Source organism: Tamandua tetradactyla, chromosome X (assembly GCF_023851605.1).
Source record: "Tamandua tetradactyla isolate mTamTet1 chromosome X, mTamTet1.pri, whole genome shotgun sequence".
Classification (NCBI taxonomy): domain Eukaryota; kingdom Metazoa; phylum Chordata; class Mammalia; order Pilosa; family Myrmecophagidae; genus Tamandua; species Tamandua tetradactyla.
Genome location: NC_135353.1, coordinates 6,003,726 through 6,021,465, shown reverse-complemented (window position 1 = coordinate 6,021,465; position 17,740 = coordinate 6,003,726). Strand labels below are relative to the sequence as shown.

General features: G+C 39.9%; 1 pseudogene; it reads right to left on the bottom strand.

The window, feature by feature from the left end:
* Nucleotides 1–33: 33 nt before the first annotated feature.
* On the bottom strand, nucleotides 34–17,740 carry LOC143671661 (ER membrane protein complex subunit 4 pseudogene; annotated as a pseudogene).

The window sequence follows — 17,740 nt, the reverse complement described above, 5'->3', positions numbered from 1 at the left end:
GTGTAGGCCCAGCGCCCCTCCCGCATCTACCTGTCAGGCCACATGGCCTTGAACCAGGAACATCGGGTGGAACGGAAATGGGGCAGCCCAAGAACTGTCCTGCCCAAGGTGAGCTGAGAAGACAACCGGTGTTGCCCCCTGATGGGAGCAGGCGGTTGCCTGAGGGGGGCTGCGAAGGCCCTAGCAGGGGGAACAAGCCGAAGCTGAAAGCCCTGGGGTGCAGAAAGTGATGGGCTGGTCCTGGCAAGAATGGACGTGGCCAGGACCCAGGCAGGTGGCGAGTGCAGAGGGAGACGGACACGTTCCCGCTTCATTCGGGGTGGGGTCCTGAAGACTCGCTGCTGGAAGGGCCGTGGGCAGCGAGGGCAGAAGAATCCTGGAGACCCCCAGGGTATACAACAAATGCGGGAAGGGCATTTCAGGGGGTGCGTGGCTTCGCCTTCCCCGGGTGTGCAGGAATCGCTTCCTGCGGTGGCCGCCCTGCCTGGCTCTCCTGCTGGGCTGAACAGCGATCTGCCTTCCCCCTCTTCTCCAGCACTGGGCCTAATTATTGGACTTCTTACTTCTTGCCAGTATGATTGAGGTTAAATGGTGTCTCACTGGGCTTTTCTTTTTTTTTGGGGGGGGGGGAGGTAGGGTTGGATTTTATTTATTTATAGCATCTTTATTGTAAAATATACCTAAGCGTGAAATTGCTGGTTTCATATGGTAATTGGATGTTTAACTTCTTAAAGAAATTTTTTAAACTTTTTTTTTATTTGTATAACATATATACAAAGCCTACACAGAAAAAAAAAGCAAGGTTTCAAAGCACTCTTCAACAAGTAGTTCCAGGACAGATCCCAGAGTTTGTCACGGGCTACCGTACCATCCTCTCAGATTTTCCTTCTAGCTGTTTCAGAACATTGGAGGCTAGAAGGAATATATATATATTTTTACAAAACTTTTTTTTTCTTTTTTGTGAAAAATAACATATATACAAAAAAAGCAAATTTCCAAGCACAGCACCACTATTACTTGTACAAGATATTTCAGAGTTTGACATGGGTTACAATTCCACAATTTTGGGTTTTTGCTTCTAGCTGCTCTAAGATACTGGAGACTAAAAGAGATAGCAATTAAATGATTCAGCATTCATATTCATTTATTAAGTCCTATCTTCTCTGTATAACTCCACCATCACCTTTGATCTTTCCATCCCTCTCTGTAGGGGTGTTTGGGCTGTGGCCATTCTAACTTTTTCATATTGAAAGGGGCTGTCACTAATATGGGGTAGGGAGATGGAACCATCTGATGTTCTGGAGAGGCTGGACCTTTTAGGTTTCAGGACTTATCTGGACCAGAGACCCATCTGGAGGTTGTAGGTTTCTGGAAAGTTACTCTAGTGCCTGGAACCCTTGTGGAATCTTATATATTGCCCTACGTGTTCTTCAGAATTGGCTGGACTGGTCCTAGTTGGGGGTTGGCAGGTTATGACAGGTAGCAAGGTGTACCTGAAGCTTGCATAGGAGCAACCTCCAGAGTAGCCTCTTGACTCTATTTGAACTCTCTCTGCCACTGATACTTGATTAGTTTTTAGGGTTCACTCATTATGTTGTATCGTTCTATGTAGATTTTACAAAAATTTTTATTGTGGTAACATATATACAACATAAAATTTCCCATTTTTACCACTTTGAAGTTTGCAATCCGATGGTGTTTATTATGTTTACAATGTGTTACTACCACCACCATACATGACTGTGCTGGTTTGAATCAGTTGTGTACCCCAGAAAAGCCATACTCTTCCCATCCAGTCTTGTAGGGCAGACCTGTTGTTGGGTGGGACCCTTTGATTAGGTTGTTTCCATGGAGATGTGACTCCGCCCATTCAAGATGGGTCTTAATCCACTTGCTGGAGTCCTTTAAGGGAGAGACTTTTTAAAAAATTTATTAATTTTCTAAAAAATATTACGATGCAAACTGTGTTAGTTAGATTCAGTTGTCAACTTGGCCAGGTGAGCATACCTAGTCTTGTTGCTGCGGACATAAGCCAATGGTACATGAACCTCATCTGTTGCTGATTACATCTGCAGTCGGCTAGGAGGCGTGTCTGCTGCAATGAATGATGCTTGACTTAATTGGCTGGTGCTTAAATGAGAGAGACTCAATGTAACACAGCCCAAGCAGCTCAGCATACCTCGTCTCAGCACTCGCAGCTCAGCCCGGGCCTTTGGAGATGCAGAAAGAAGTCACCCCGGGAAAAGTTGTTGGAACCCAGGGGCCTGGAGAGAAGACCAGCAGAGGCCATCCTGTGCCTTCCACGTAAGAAAGAACCTCAGTGGAAAGTTAGCTGCCTTTCCTCTGAAGAACTAACAAAATAAATCCCCTTTTATTAAAAGCCAATCCGTCTCTGGTGTGTTGCATTCCGGCAGCTAGCAAACTAGAACACAAACATTCTTTTTCTTTTTTTTATTTTTAAAAAATATAACAGCAAACAAAAACATTCTTAACATATGATCATTCCATTCTATATATAATCAATAATTCACAATATCATCACATACTTGATATTCATCATCGTGATCATTTCTTAGAACACTTGCTTCAATTCAGAAAAAGAAAAAAGACAACAGAAAAAAATTCATACATACCATACCCCTTATCCCTCCCTTTCATTGATCGCTAGCATTTCAATCTATTAAATTTATTTTAACATTTGTTGCCCCTATTATTTTTATTCTGTATGTTTTACTCTTCTGCCAATAAGGTAGATAAAAGAAGCATCAGACACAAGGTTTTCACAATCACACAGTCACATTGCAAAAGGTTTATCATTATACAATCATCCTCAAGCGACATGGCTACTGGAACACAGCTCTACATTTTCAGGCAGCTCCCTCCAGCCTCTCCATTACACCTTAACTAAAAAGGTGATAACTATATTATGCATAAGAATAACCTCCAGGATAACCTCTTGACTCTGGAATTTCTCAGCCATTGACACTTTATTTTGTCTCATTTTGCTCTTTCCCCTTTTGGTCAAGAAGGTTTTCTCAATCCCTTGATGCTGAGTCTCAGCTCATTCTAGGATTTCTGTCCCACGTTGCCAGGGAGGTCCACACCCCTGGGAGTCATGTCCCACACAGACAGGGTGGGGAGAGGGTGGTGAGTTTGCTTGTTGTGTTGGCTGGAGAGAGGGAGGCCACATCTGAGCAACAAAAGAGGTTCTCTTGGGGGTGACTCTTAGGTCTAATTTCCTTTTTAAATTTTTATTAATAAAGCCAATCAACATAAAATATGAACATTCTTTTTTTCATCACATAGTTGTATATTCGTCATCATGATCATTTCTTAGAACATTTGCATCAATTCAGAAAGAGAAAACAGAAAAAAAATTCATTCTTACCATACCCCTTACCCCACATTCATTTTTTTTTTTCTTTACATGGTCAGGCACTGGGAATCGAACCCAGGTCCTCTGGCATGGCAGGTGAGCATTCTTGCCTGCTGAGCCACTGTGGTCTGCCCACCCCCCATTCATTGATCACTAGCATTTCAATCTACTAAATTTATTTTGACATTTGTTCCCCCTATTATTTATGTATTTTTAATCCATATGTTCTACTTGTCTGTCCATAAGGTAGATAAAAGGAGCACCAGACACAAGGTTTTCACAATCACACAGTCACATTGTGAAAGCTATGTCATTATACAATCGTCTTCAAGAAACATGGTTACTGGAATACAGCTCTACATTTACAAGCAGTTCCCTCCAGCTTCTCCAATATACCTTAACTAAAACGGTGATATCTATTTAATGCATAAGAATAACCTCCAGGATAAGCGCTCGACTCTGTTTGGAATCTCTCAACCATTGACCCTTTATTTTGTCTCATTTCTCTCTTCCCCCTTTTGGTCGAGAAGATTTTCTCAATCCCTTGATGCTGAGTCTCAGCTCATTTTAGGGTTTCTGTCCCATGTTGCCAGGAAGGTCCACACCCCTGGGAGTCATGTCCTGCGTAGACAGGGGGAGGGTGGTGAGTTTGCTTGTTGTGTTGGCTGAGAGAGAGAGGCCACATCTGAGCCATGAAAAAGGTTCTCTTGGGGGTGACTGTTAGACCTAAATTTTAAGTAGACTTAGCTTATCCTTTGCGGGGTTAAGTTTCATATGAACAAACCCCAAGATGGGGGGCTCAGCCTATTGCTTTGGTTGTCCCACTGCTTGTGAGAATATAAGGAATTCTCCACATGGGGAAGTTGAATTTCCCCCCTTTCTCACCATTTCCCTAAAGGAACTTTGCAAATACTTTTTTATTCACTGTTCAAATCACTCTGGGGTTTATCAGGACATCACTCTGGAGAAACCTACAAATCTCATGCTCTACTCAAGGTTCCTGAACATATGGTGTTCAATTAAGCTGTCCACATAAGTTATATTAGGAAATGCACTAGTCAAAATATAGATTTCATATCAAATAAACATTTTTTTGCTGTAGTCGGGAGAGACATTTTGGAGAGAGCTCAGGACAAAAAGAAGCTAAGAGAAAGAAAATACCCATAGAGACATTTGGGATCATAGGACCAGTAGCCATTGCCATGTGCCTTCCCATGTGACAAAGGAACCCTGGATGCCAGCCACTTTTCCTCAGAGAAGGTATCTTCTTGTTGGTGCCTCAATTTGGACATTTTCACGGCCTTAGAATTGAAACTTCATAAATCCCCTTTGTAAAAGCCAATCCATTTCTGGTATATTGCGTTTAGGCAGTTTTAGCAAACTGAAACACATGACCAAAACTTTCCCATCACCCCGAACAGAAACTCTGCACCCATTGAACCTTAGCTCCCCATTTCTCCTCCTTTCCCCAACCCATAAACTATACTGTCTCTATGAATTTGCATATTTTAGATATTTCATGTAAGTGAAATCATACAATATCTGTCCCTTTGTGTCTGGTTTATTTCACTCAACATGATGTCTTCAGGATTCATCCATGTTGGTCATATGGATCAGAAGTTCATTCCTTTTGGTGGCTGAATAATATTCCATTGCATGGATATACCATAGATTGTTCATCCATTCATCTGTTGATGGACACTTGGGTTGCTTCTATGCTGCTATGAACATTGGTATGCAAATATCTGTTCAAGTCCCTGCTTTCAATTCTTGTGGGTGTATACCTAGATGCGGGATTGCCAGGTCAGACGGTAATTCCATGTTTAACATTTGGAGAACCACAACACTATTTTCCACAGTGGGTGCACCATTTTACACTCCCACCAGCAATGTGTGAGGGTTCCTACTTCTCCACATTCTTGCCAACACTTATTATTCCCTGCCCCCCCTTAAAAAAAAGCCATTCTTGTGGGTGTGAGGTGGTATCTCATTGTGGTTTTGATTTGCATTTCTCTAATGGCTAATGATGTTGAGCATCTTTTCATGTACTTATTGGCTATTTGTATATCTTCTTTGGAGAAATGTCTATTTACATCTTTTGCCCATTTTTAAACTTGGGTTGTTTGGCTTTTTGTTCTTGAGTTGTAAGAGTTCTTTATATATTCTGGATATTAAACCCTTATCAGATATATGCTTTTCATATACTGCCTCCCATTCTATGTTATCTTTTGATTGTCTTGATAATGTTCTTTGCTGCACAAAAGTTTTACGTTTTGATGAAGTCCAGTTTATCTCATTTTTCTTTTACTACTCATGCTTTGGTGTCACATCTAAGTATCCATCACTAAATCTAAGGTCTTGAAAATTTCCTACAAGTTTTCTCCTAAGAGTTTTATGGCTTTAGCTCTTACAAATAGGTCATCGCTCCCCTTTGAGTTAGTTTTTGTATATGGTGAGAGGTAGGGGTCCAATTTCATTCTTTTGCAAGTGGATTTCCATTTGTCCCAGCACCATTTGTTGAAGAGACTATTCTTTCCCCATCGAAAAGACTTTAATAGAACCTTGTGGTTTGTGAAACTGTAAAATGTCAGTTTTCCAACTTTGATCTTTTTCGAGATTGTCTTGGTTATTTAGGGCCCCTTGTAATTCCATGTAAATTTGAGGATCGTGCTTTCTATTTCCATAAAAAAGACTGCTGGAATTTTGATAGGGATTGCATTGAGTCTGTAGATTGCTTCTCTAATTTCTTTCAGCAGTATTTTGTAGTTTTCAATGTATATGTCTTCCAACTCACTGATTAAATTTATACATTTATTTATAAAATAAAATATTTTATTCTTTTAGATGCCATTGTAAATGGAATTGTTTCCTGAATTTCCCTTTCAGATTGTTCATTACCTGTTTATAGAAACACAATAGACTTTTATGGGTTGGTCTTGTACCCCACCGCTTTGATGAATTCGTTTATTAGCTCTCGTAGCTTTCTTGTGGACTATTTGAGCTTTTCTCCATGAAGGATCATGGCATCTGCTAATAGAGATAGTTTCCTTCTTCCTTTCCAATTCGGCAACCTTTTATTTCTTTTTCTGGGCTAATTGCTGTGACTAGTACTTCCAGTACAATGTTGAATAGCAGTGGTGACAGTGGGCATCCTCACTTTCTCATTCCTTATGAGAAAGTTTATAACTTATAACGGGGAAAAGTGTTCAGTCTTTCACCACTGAGTGTGTTCACTGTGGTTTTTTCATCAATGTCCTTTGTCATGTTGAGGAAGTTCCGTTCTATTCCTAGTTTTCTATCATGAAAAGGTGCTGCATTTCGTCAAGTGATTTTCTGCATCAACTGAAATGGTTGTGTAGTTTTTCCTGCATTCCATGTTATTAATGTGGTGTATTACATAGTTTGATTCTCACACATCAAACCACCTTTATATTCCTGGACTAAATCCCACTTGGTCGTGGTTATTGTAATCCTTTTTGTATACTGTTGGATTCAGTTTGCCAGAATTGTGTTGCAGATTTTTTTTTAAATCATTCTTTTTATTCGACAAGCCTGATACACGAAATTTGTGGGTAAAAAATGACGTTTTTTTAAAATTTATTTATTTATTAAAAAATTAAGAAACAAAATAAAACATCAACGTACATAATCAGTAATTCACAATATCATCACTTAGTTGCATAGTCATCATTTCTTAGAACATTTGCATTAATTCAGAAAAAGAAATAAAAAGACAATAGAAAAAGAAATAAAACAAACATAGGAAAGAAAAAGAAAAAAAAAAGATTATACCTACCATACCCCTTACCCCTTGCTTTCATTGATCACTAGCATTTAAACTAAATTTATTTTAGCATTTGTTCCCCCATCATTTATTTTTATTCCATATGTTCTACTCTTCTGTTGATATAGTAGGTTTTCACATTCACAGAGTCTCATTGTGAAAGCTATATCATTGTTCAATCATCGTCAAGAAACATGGCTCCTGGAACACAGCTCTACATTTTCAGGCAGTTCCCTCCAGCCTTTTTTTTTTTTTACATGAACAGGCACCAGGAATCAAACCCCCGGTCCTGGGGCATGGCAGGCGAGCACTCTTAACTGCTGAGCCACCACGACCCGCCCTCTCCATTACATCTTGAATACCAAGGTGATATCTACTTAATGCATAAGAATAACCTCCAGGATAACCTCTCGACTCTGTTTGGAATCTCTCAGCCATTGACACTTTATTTTGTCTCATTTCACTCTTCCCCCAAAAAGGACGGTTTTGCCTTTATCAAATCACCAACAATGGAACCATTTTGCATAAACTTTTTTTTTTCCAAAGGAGGGCATTGTTGTAATTAAACCAACAGCCTTCTAGGTTATAAATGCCAAAAAAACAAAACAACAACAAAAAAACAACTCTAGAACTTACCCAACCCCATACCAAAACAGAGAAGGTGGGAGGCCCTCAGTTTACCTGAGTCGTTCATGGCCGGGGGAGATGGGAATGGGGGTGGGAGATGGGGCAGGCCTTGGGCTGAGTTGGTGGTGATTTGTCACAGCCACCACGTAAACCTAAAACATGCGGTTACTCTAATACATGCACCGATGTTAATTTCCTGAGTTTCATACTATACTAGTGATAAAGGGTGTTACCATTGGGGGAAGCGGGGTGATAGGTCCATAGAACGCTGCTATTTTTGCAAGTCCCTTGTTCAGACTTTTTATCGTATGTCACGATAAAAAGAAAAAAACTGTAAGTCAGAGCAAAGCAAGGCAGTAGAGTAAATAATGCAGCTATTGATTAATAGCACCAGTTTTCCAACCCACTTTCCCACCCCAATCCAAGCAATAACTTTCTGCAAGAGTTAAAAGAGTTGGTTGGTTAGTAAGCATATGTTCCGTCTACTTGAGATTCTTATGTTGGGCACAAATGTCACCTCACAGAACCATCACAATAAGTCTGTGATGAATGAATTAATCACTTACAGATTAAGGAACCTGAGACTCAAGTTATTTAGAGAACTTGCCTGGATTCAAACAGTATTAGAATTGGAGCTCAAAGTCAAGCATATGGAAAAGCTGGGACATTTAAAATTCTAATCAAAGTCCTCCAAGGCCAGAGGTAGAAAAACGGAATGAATGAGAACAGGAGAGGCTGGTTTCAAATGCCAAACCAAAGGTAAATAAGTATTGAGTGAGGCAAATTGAATACACTTGTAGCCAAAGCTGAGCTCAGTTCTACAGCTCCCCTCCTCTTAGCTGTGTTGAGTATGTTTGAATATAATAGGTCTGTGATTTTCTTTTCTTGTGCTGTCTTTACTGGCTTTGGTACAGGGTAATGCCGGCCTCATACAACGAGTTAGGAAGTATTCCTTTGTCTTCTCTCTATTCTTTTTTTTAAGAGGAGAATTTCAGAAGGATTGATGGTTTTTATTTTATTTTTTTTAGCACAGGCAGGGACCGGGAATCAAACCCAGGTCTCTGGCATGGCGGGCGAGAACTCTGCTTGCTGAGCCACCATCGCACCGCTCAGGATTGGTGTTTTTGCTGGACTTTTACTTGGCATTTTCCTAATTATTGGTAATATTGACCTTTTTTCATGTTTCCTATTCTGTGAAATGCCCATTCACATCTTTTGTCAATATTTCTTTTTTGTTTTAAATATCTTTTTATTGTATTGTATAACATACAAAGCAAAGAAATAAAAAAGGAATAGTTTTCAAAGCACTCTTCAACAAGTGGTTACAGGACAGATCCTAGAGTTTGTCATGGGCTACCATACCATCCTCTCTCATATCTTTCCTTCTAGCTGTTCCAGAATATAGGAGGCTAGAGGGCTTAAATACTTTTTTATCATCACAATCAACTTTTATTTCCTTCCTTTTTTGGGAACAATAACATAATATACAAAAAAGCTATACATTTCCAAGCACAGCACCACAATTAGTTGTAGAACATATTTCAGACTTTGATATGGGTTACAATTTCACAATTTTAGGTTTTTACTTCTAGCCGCTCTAAAATACTGGAGACTAAAAGAGATACCAGTTTAATCATTCAGCATTCTTAACAAATATTCATTTGTTAAGTCCTATCTTCTCTGTATAATTCCACCATCACCTTTGATATTTTCATACCTCTCTTTAGGGTTGCTTGGGCTATGGCAATTCTAAATTTTTGATATTGGAAGGGTCTGTCAATCATATGGGGTAGGGAGATGGAACTATCTGATGATCCGGAGAGGCTGGGCTAGGTTTCAGGACTTATTTGGACCAGAGACCCATCTGGAGGTTGTAGGTTTCTGGCAAGTTACTCTACTGCCTGGAACCCTTGTGGAATCTTATATATTGCCCTAGGTGTTCTTTAGGATTGGCTGGAATGGTCCTGGTTGGGGGTTGGCAGGTTATGACAGGTAGCAAGGTCTACCTGAAGCTTGTGTAAGAGCGACCTCCAGAGTAGCCTCTCGACTCTGTTTGAACTCTCTCTGCCACTGATACTTTATTAATTACACTTCTTTTCCCCCTTTTGGTCATGATGGAATTGCTGATACCATGGTGCCAGGTCAGGATTCATCCGTGGCAGTCATCTCCCATGTCTCCAGGGAGACTTTCACCCCTGGATGTCATGTCCCAGGTGGGGGGGGAGGGCAATGATTTCACTTGCAGAGGTGGGCTTAGAGAGAGTGAGGCCACATCTGAGCAACAACAGAGGTCCTCCAGAAGTAACTCTTAGGCATGCCTATAGGTAGTCTGAGCTTCTCCACTACCTACATAAGCTTCACAAGAGTAAGTAAGCCTCATGATCGAGGGCATGGCCTTTTGATTTGGGAATCCCAAAAGTTTGACACAGTATAAGGGGATTTCCTTGATAGTAAGGTTTAATAGTTCTATACTTTCTCCCCTCCCTGAGGGGACTTTGCCAATACTTTTTGATTATCTGCTTAGTATACTCTGGGATGTTTCCAGGCGTTACAATAATCTATACAGGATTATAGAACCTCTTTCTTATTTTGGGCTCCCTGTTTCAGTTGTTCAAATGAGCTATACAGATAGATTGTATTAGATTATGCACTGCAGTAAATTTTAGTTCCAGATCAAATAAACCTTTCTTCCATTGGTCTCAGAGTATGTGTGGTTATAAAATATAGACACTGTCTTCCTCGCCCCTATGTTCTGAATTACTTTGACCCCAACCTGTTCGGCTTCGTTCTTATCTCTAAATATCAGGTCGTATATATATATAAATTAGCCTCTCAAAATCCAGAAATAATAATAACCACTCCAGACTTAATGTGTCTGTTCTAAAAGCTTACAACCTAGGCCCCTGTTTTCTTATAAGCATTTCCTAAAGGTGACCATACCATTCTTGTTTATTTGTTTCTGGATCATTTTGTCTCACGAAATGTCCCACATGTTCATTCACATCATTGCATGCCTCATGACATTGTTCCTTTTTGTAGCAGCACAACCTTCATTCATAAGTATACACCATTGTTCACCATTCTACTTCTCCATCAGTGCATCCTTCAGCCACCTGCATTCATCGGGCATCATGTAGAGGGCCCAAGGTCCACAGTCCATCAACATTCTCAATTTTAGATAATTTCATTGTTCCCAAAAGACAGAAAACCAATAAACACACCCTCACCAAATAGGAAATCTAAACCTCCTCTTAACTCTTGTCCCTCACCCCGTTATTTAACCTCTGCTGTTGCTGTGGTAGTGCTGATGGTTTCCTTTTGAACATAGCTCATAGCATGCAATAGCAGTTTTCGACCCTGTACCCTGGACTTAAACATTCTTTATATAAGAATCATATCTTTGAAATAATTCTTACGAGAACGCATTCATATTTCTAGTACAAGTCCGTGGGACACGTAGGTCTATACAACCCCTTTCAATCTTGTTCATCTTCAATATGGTAATATTACTTTTAGACCCACTAGAGAATCACCTTCGCTTCTATCTATTCCCTTACACTGGAGTTCAACCTCATTAGCTAATGGTTCACCCATCTCTAGCTTCTCTGTATCTCTAACTCCATTATATTCTGTATTATAAGCCTCTGATTATACCTTTATGCTGGTCATAAAAGTGGAATCATACAGTATCTGTCCTTTTGTGTCTGGCTAATTTCACTCAGCATTATGTCCTCAAGGCTCATCCATCTTGTCATGTGCTTCAGGACTTCATTTTGTCTTACTGCTGCATAATATTCCATCGTAGGTATATACCACATTTTGTTGATGCACTCGTCTGATGATGGGCATTTGGTTTGTTTCCATCTTTTGGCGATTGTGAATAATCCTGCTATGAACATCGGTGTGCAAAGGGCTGTTTGTGTCACTGCTTTCAGCTCTTCTGGGTATATACCAAGTAGTGCTATTGCTGGGTCATAGGGCAACTCGATATTTAGTTTCCTAAGGAACCGCCAAACTGTCTTCCGTACTGGCTGCACCATTGTACATTCCCACCAGCAGTGCATGAGTGTCCCAGTGTGATAGTTAGATTCAGTTGTCAACTTGGCCAGGTGAGCATACCTAGTCTTGTTGCTGCGGACATAAGCCAATGGTACGTGAACCTCATCTGTTGCTAATTGCATCTGCAGTCGGCCAGGAGGTGTGTCTGCTGCAATGAGTGACGTTTGACTTAATTGGCTGGTGCTTAAATGAGAGAACGCAATGTAGCACAGCCTAAGCAGCTTGGCATTCCTCATCTCAGCACTTGCAGCTCAGCCCATGCCTTTGGAGATGGAGAAAGAAGTCACCCCGGGGAAAGTTGTTGGAACCCAAGGGCCTGGAGAGAAGACCAGCAGAGACCATCCTGTGCCTTCCACATAAGAAAGAACCTCAGTGGAAAGTTAGCTGCCTTTCCTCTGAAGAACTAACAAAATAAATCCCCTTTTATTAAAAGCCAATCCATCCCTGGTGTGTTGCATTCCCGCAGCTAGCAAACCAGAACACCCAGTTTCTCCACATCCTCTCCAACATTTATAGTTTCCTGTTTGTTTAATACCAGCCATTCTTTTTTTTTTTAAATACCAAAAAACACCAAACGCAAAGATTCTTAACTTTTGATCATTCCATTCTACATAGATGATCAGTAATTCATAATATCATCACATAGTTGCATATTCATCATCATGATCATTTCCTGGAACATTTGCATCTCTTCAGAAAAAGAAATAAAAGGAAAACAGAAAAAAATTCATATATACCATACCCCTTACCCCTCCCTTTCATTGATCACTAGCATTTCAAACTAAATTTATTTTAACATTTGTTCCCCCTATTATTTATTTTAATTCCGTATGTTTTACTCATCTGTTGAAAAAGAGCATCAGACACAAGTTTTCACAATCACAGTCACATTGTGAAAGCTATATCATTATTCAATCATCTTCAAGAACCATGGCTACTGGAACACAGCTTTACATTTTCAGGCAGTTCCCTCCAGCCTCTCCATTACATCTTGAATAACAAGATGTGATATTTACTTAATGCGTAAGATAACAAGATGTGATATCTACTTAATGCGTAAGAATAACCTCCAGTATAACCTCTCGACTCTGTTTGGAATCTCTCAGCCATTGACACTTTGTCTCATTTCACTCTTCCCCGTTCTGCTCGAGAAGGTTTTCTCAATCCCTTGATGCTGAGTCTCAGCTCATTCTAGGGTTTTTCTCAATCCCTTGATGTTGAGTCTCAGCTCATTCTAGGATTTCTGTCCCATGTTGCCAGGAAGGTCCACACCCCTGGACCTTCATTTCCCACGTAGACAGGGGGAGGGTGGTGAGTTTGCTTGTTGTGTTGGCTGGAGAGAGAGGCCACATCTGAGCAACAAAAGAGGTTCTCTGGGGGATGACTCTTAGGCCTTTTTTTTTTTTTTTTTTTTTTTACACAGAGAAGAGACTATTTATTGAAGTCCCTGGTCTTATAAAGTCCCTAGGGATGCTGGGGAGGGGGAAAATGAAATCAGAACGCACAAGGGACCAGACAGGCCCTATCCTTGAAGAGCTGACATTCTGTGGTTCCAGAAGAGTCCCTCACGGTGGAGATGATATGGATCTGTTAATTGACTCAGAAGCCTGCCAGATGTGGTTTTGAATCTTAGCACTATCCTTTCCTAGTGGGGTGACCTTGGGCAGGTTATTTCACTTCCCTGTGCATCATTCATTCATCCAAAACACCTATTATAAAATCCTGAAAATGCAAATTAATCTATAATAACAGAGAGCAGATCCTTTACTGCCTGGGGGGAGTGGAGGTGATGGAAATGTCCACATTATGGTTGTAGTGAGGGTTTCATAGGCACATACAGATGTCAAAACTCATCAGTGGTACATTTTATCCTGAACAATTCATTGTATGTAAATTATACCTCAATGTGATGGTTAATTTTATGTTTCAGTTTGGCCAGGGTATAGTTCCCAGATTTTTTTTCTTTTTTTTAAAAATTTATTTATTAATTAAAAAATTAACAAACCAAATAAAACATCAGCATATATAATCAGTAATTCACAATATCATCACTTAGTTGGATTTAGGCCTAATTTTAAGTAGGCTTGACCTATTCTTTGTGGGGTTAAGTTTCATATGAACAAACCCCAAGGCTGGGGGCTCAGCCTACAGCTTTGTTTGTCCACACTGCTTGTGAGAATATCAAGAATTCAACTTGGGGAAGTTGAATTTTCCCCGGTTCTCACCATTCCCCGAAGGGGACTTTCCAAATACTTTTTTTATTCACTGTTCAAATCACTCTGGGATTTATCAGGGCATTACGTTGGACAAACCAACAAAATGTCATGCCCTACTCAAGGTTCCATGTACTCATGGTGTTCAATTAAGCTGTCTACATAAGTTATATTAGTAAATGCACTAGTCAAAATATAAATTTTGTACCAAATAAACATTTTTTGCTTTAGTTTCATACATAAGTTGAAGTTTTAAAATATGAATTACCATCTATTTTCAGCACCCTGCAGTAATGACATTCCTTTGTTCTTCCTCATGCAGAAACATTTTAAAAATTTGTACATTTAGTCGCTATCATTATACACTCTAGGCATTCCTAGATTATACCATCTCAGTCTTTATCACCTGTCTTTCTTTCTGATTTCATTTGTGCCCCCAGCCCTCCTCCCTCTATCATTCTCACATTCAGCTTCATTCAGTGTTTTAACATAATTGTATTACGGTTAGGTAGTGTTGTGCTGTCCATTTCTGAGTTTTTACAATCAGTAAATTCATCTTACAATCAGTCTTGTTGCACAATCTGTATCCCTTCAGCTCCAATTACCCAATATCTTACCCTATTTCTATCTCCTGATGATTTCTGTTACCAATGAAATATTCCAAGTTTATTCACTAATGTCAGTTCATATCAGTGAGATCATACAGTATTTATCCTTTTGTTTCTGGCTAATCTCACTCAGCATAATGTCCTTAAGGTCCATCCATGTTGTTACATGCTTCATAAGTTTATTCTGTCTTAAAGCTGCATAATATTCTATCATATGTATATACCACAGTTTGTTTAGCCACTCGTCTGTTGATGGGCATTTTGGCTGTTTCCATCTCTTCACAATTATAAATATGCTGCTATAAGCACTGGTGTGCAAATGTCCGTTTGTGTCCTTGCCCTCACGTCCTCTGAGTAGATACCTAGCAATGATATTGCCAGGTCATATGGCAATTCTATATTTAGCTTTTTGAGGAATCGCCAGCTGACTTCCACAGCAGTTGTACCATTTGACATTCCCACCAAGAGTGGATAAGTGTGCCTCTTTCTCCACATCCTCTCCAGCTCTTGTCATTTTCTGTTTTATTGATAATGGCCATTCTGGTAGGTGTGAGATGGGATTTGCATTTCCCTAATAGCCAGGGAAGTTGAGCATCTCTTCATGTGCCTTTTGGCCATTGTATTTCCTCTTCTGAGAAGTGTCTGTTCAAGTCTTTTTCCCATTTTGTAATTGGATTGGCTGTCTTTTTGTTGTTGAGTTGAACAATCTCTTTATAAATTCTGGATACTAGACCTTTATCTGATGTGTCATTTACAAATATTGTCTTCCATTGTGTAGGCTGACTTTTTACTTTCTTGATGAAGTTCTTTGATGCACAAAAGTGTTTAATTTTGAGGAGTTCCCATTTATTTATTTATTTATTCAGTGCTCTTGCTTTAGGTGTAAGGTCTATAAAACTGCTTCCAATTATAAGATTTATAAGATATTTCCCTACATTTTCCTCTGATTGTTTTATGTTCTTAGACCTGATGTTTAGGTCTTTGATCCATTTTGAGTTAACTTTTGTATAGGGTGTGAGATACGGGTCTGTAGGAGCCAGGGTTAATGGAAAACCTGCGGAATTTGTTGGGAGCAACTGGCTTCAGAGTGGCGTTGGCAGTAAACTGTGGAGACTGCTATCTGCTTAATTGGAGGACAGTCTGAGAGGGAGAGAATGTTTATTCTTAAGCCCCAAGGTCTTGTTAGCTATCTCTTGTATGTAGAGAGTGATATACTGAGAAGTAGGCACTCTGTTTTTTCACGAAATGTAAGCATGCTTTTAGTTACCTAAACCCTGCACTATATAAGCAGGAACTAGTTAAGAATAAAGTTGTTGTTGTCTGTTATGGCTAAGCTTCAGACCCCCTGAACCCGTCTGTCTCTTTCTTTCTTTTTTTCTTTCTCATCATTCCTTAATATCGTTCGAGCTCCGTTTCATGGGAAGCAACACGGGTCCTCTTTCATTCTTTTGTATATGGATATCCAGTTCTCTAGGCACCATTTATTGAAGAGACTGTTCTGTCCCAGGTGAGTTGGCTTGACTGCCTTATCAATCTTATGATGTCTTTACATTTAACGTCTGTTTTGTCCAATACTAGTATAGCTACTCCTGCTTTCTTTTGGTTACAACTTGCATGGAATATCTTTTTCCATCCTTTCACTTTCGATCTGTTTGTATCCTTGTGTCTAAGATGAGTCTCTTGTAAGCAGCGTATAGCTGGATTCATTTCTTAATCCATCTACCAATCTGTGTCTTTTAATTGGTAAGTTTAGTCCATTAATATTAAAAATTTCTGAAAAGTTGTTTCTTGAGTTCACCATCTTATCTTTTTAATTTTATTTAAAAATTAAAAAGATCTATATATTCTTTTCCCTCTTTCTCTTTGTATTCTTTAAATTACCCTTAGTGGTACTCTTCAATTCTGTGCCCTCCTCCAGACCTCCCTCTCCTTATCTTTGTTTTTCAGCCAGCAGAACTCCTTTTAGTATTTCTTGTAGGGCCGGTCTCTTGTTGACAGATTCTTTCAGGACTTCTTTGTGAATATTTCTTTTAAAATTGTGGTTTTCTCATTATTTCAGTGGCATTCTTTATTTATTCTAGAGACCTATCCTTCTTTAGTTAGCTTTCCCAGTCTGTTACTTTTCTTCTCAGTTTGCTTATGGTATCCTTTGATGATCCAAAGTCCTTTTTTTTTTTTTATATTCTCAGCCATTTAGTTTACTGAGAGGAGATACTGTCATGGTTCTTCATTTAGCAGCAACTATTCTTTGTTTACATAGAGTTATGGTTTTATTTGCTGTCATGCTCTTCATTGGAAACATAAATAAGTCTTTCTACATTATCTTTACTCAGGATCGTGGAATCGTTTCTCTGTGTTTGTAGCAATATGGACATCGTCCTTCTATGATGTGTTTCCTTATCATGGAGAAAAGAGAGCTTTATGTTCTATTCAGTATGAGAACAATTTGCAAGGGCACGTATGTTCAGGAGCCATTGGTTTAAAGTATGTAAATGAGATCCAAATACATAAGGTGCCAGGTACTTCTTTCTCAGATTCACAGAAGCAATCCCCCCCGCCCCCGCCACTGCACTCCATTCTCTCGGGGGGCTCGATGAAGGCTCACCAATCTGATGCCCGTGTAGGCAGTAGACCATAGACTGGCACTTGTCACCAGCCAATGCCAAACCCATAAGGTTCCCTCCCAATGACATAGACCAAGGAAACTCCTGGCTTGAACTTTCTAACAACTTGAAGTTGGCTGAAATGGGTCCCCAGGCCATCATACCCGCCATCACAGTAGGAATGATGGGCATAGTATTGCCAGTCACGTATATAACGAAGAGGCTTATGGGAATCTGTTCGAGGGGACCCAAGGCAATGGCCCAGCAGTGTTTCTCCATCAGGATCTGGTGCGTCCCTTACACACTGGTATTGGGCACTTCTTTTCCAAGTAACCGACCGGGTCCAAGGATCCCTCTGGCCACTGTCAGAAGTCACTTTGGCCCTTGCTGCCTCCTCCAGGACCACTCAGTTCAATGGCCCATTTTAAGCACTGGCCTTGGTTGGCCACCGGGTGCCCTTGGGCTGTCAT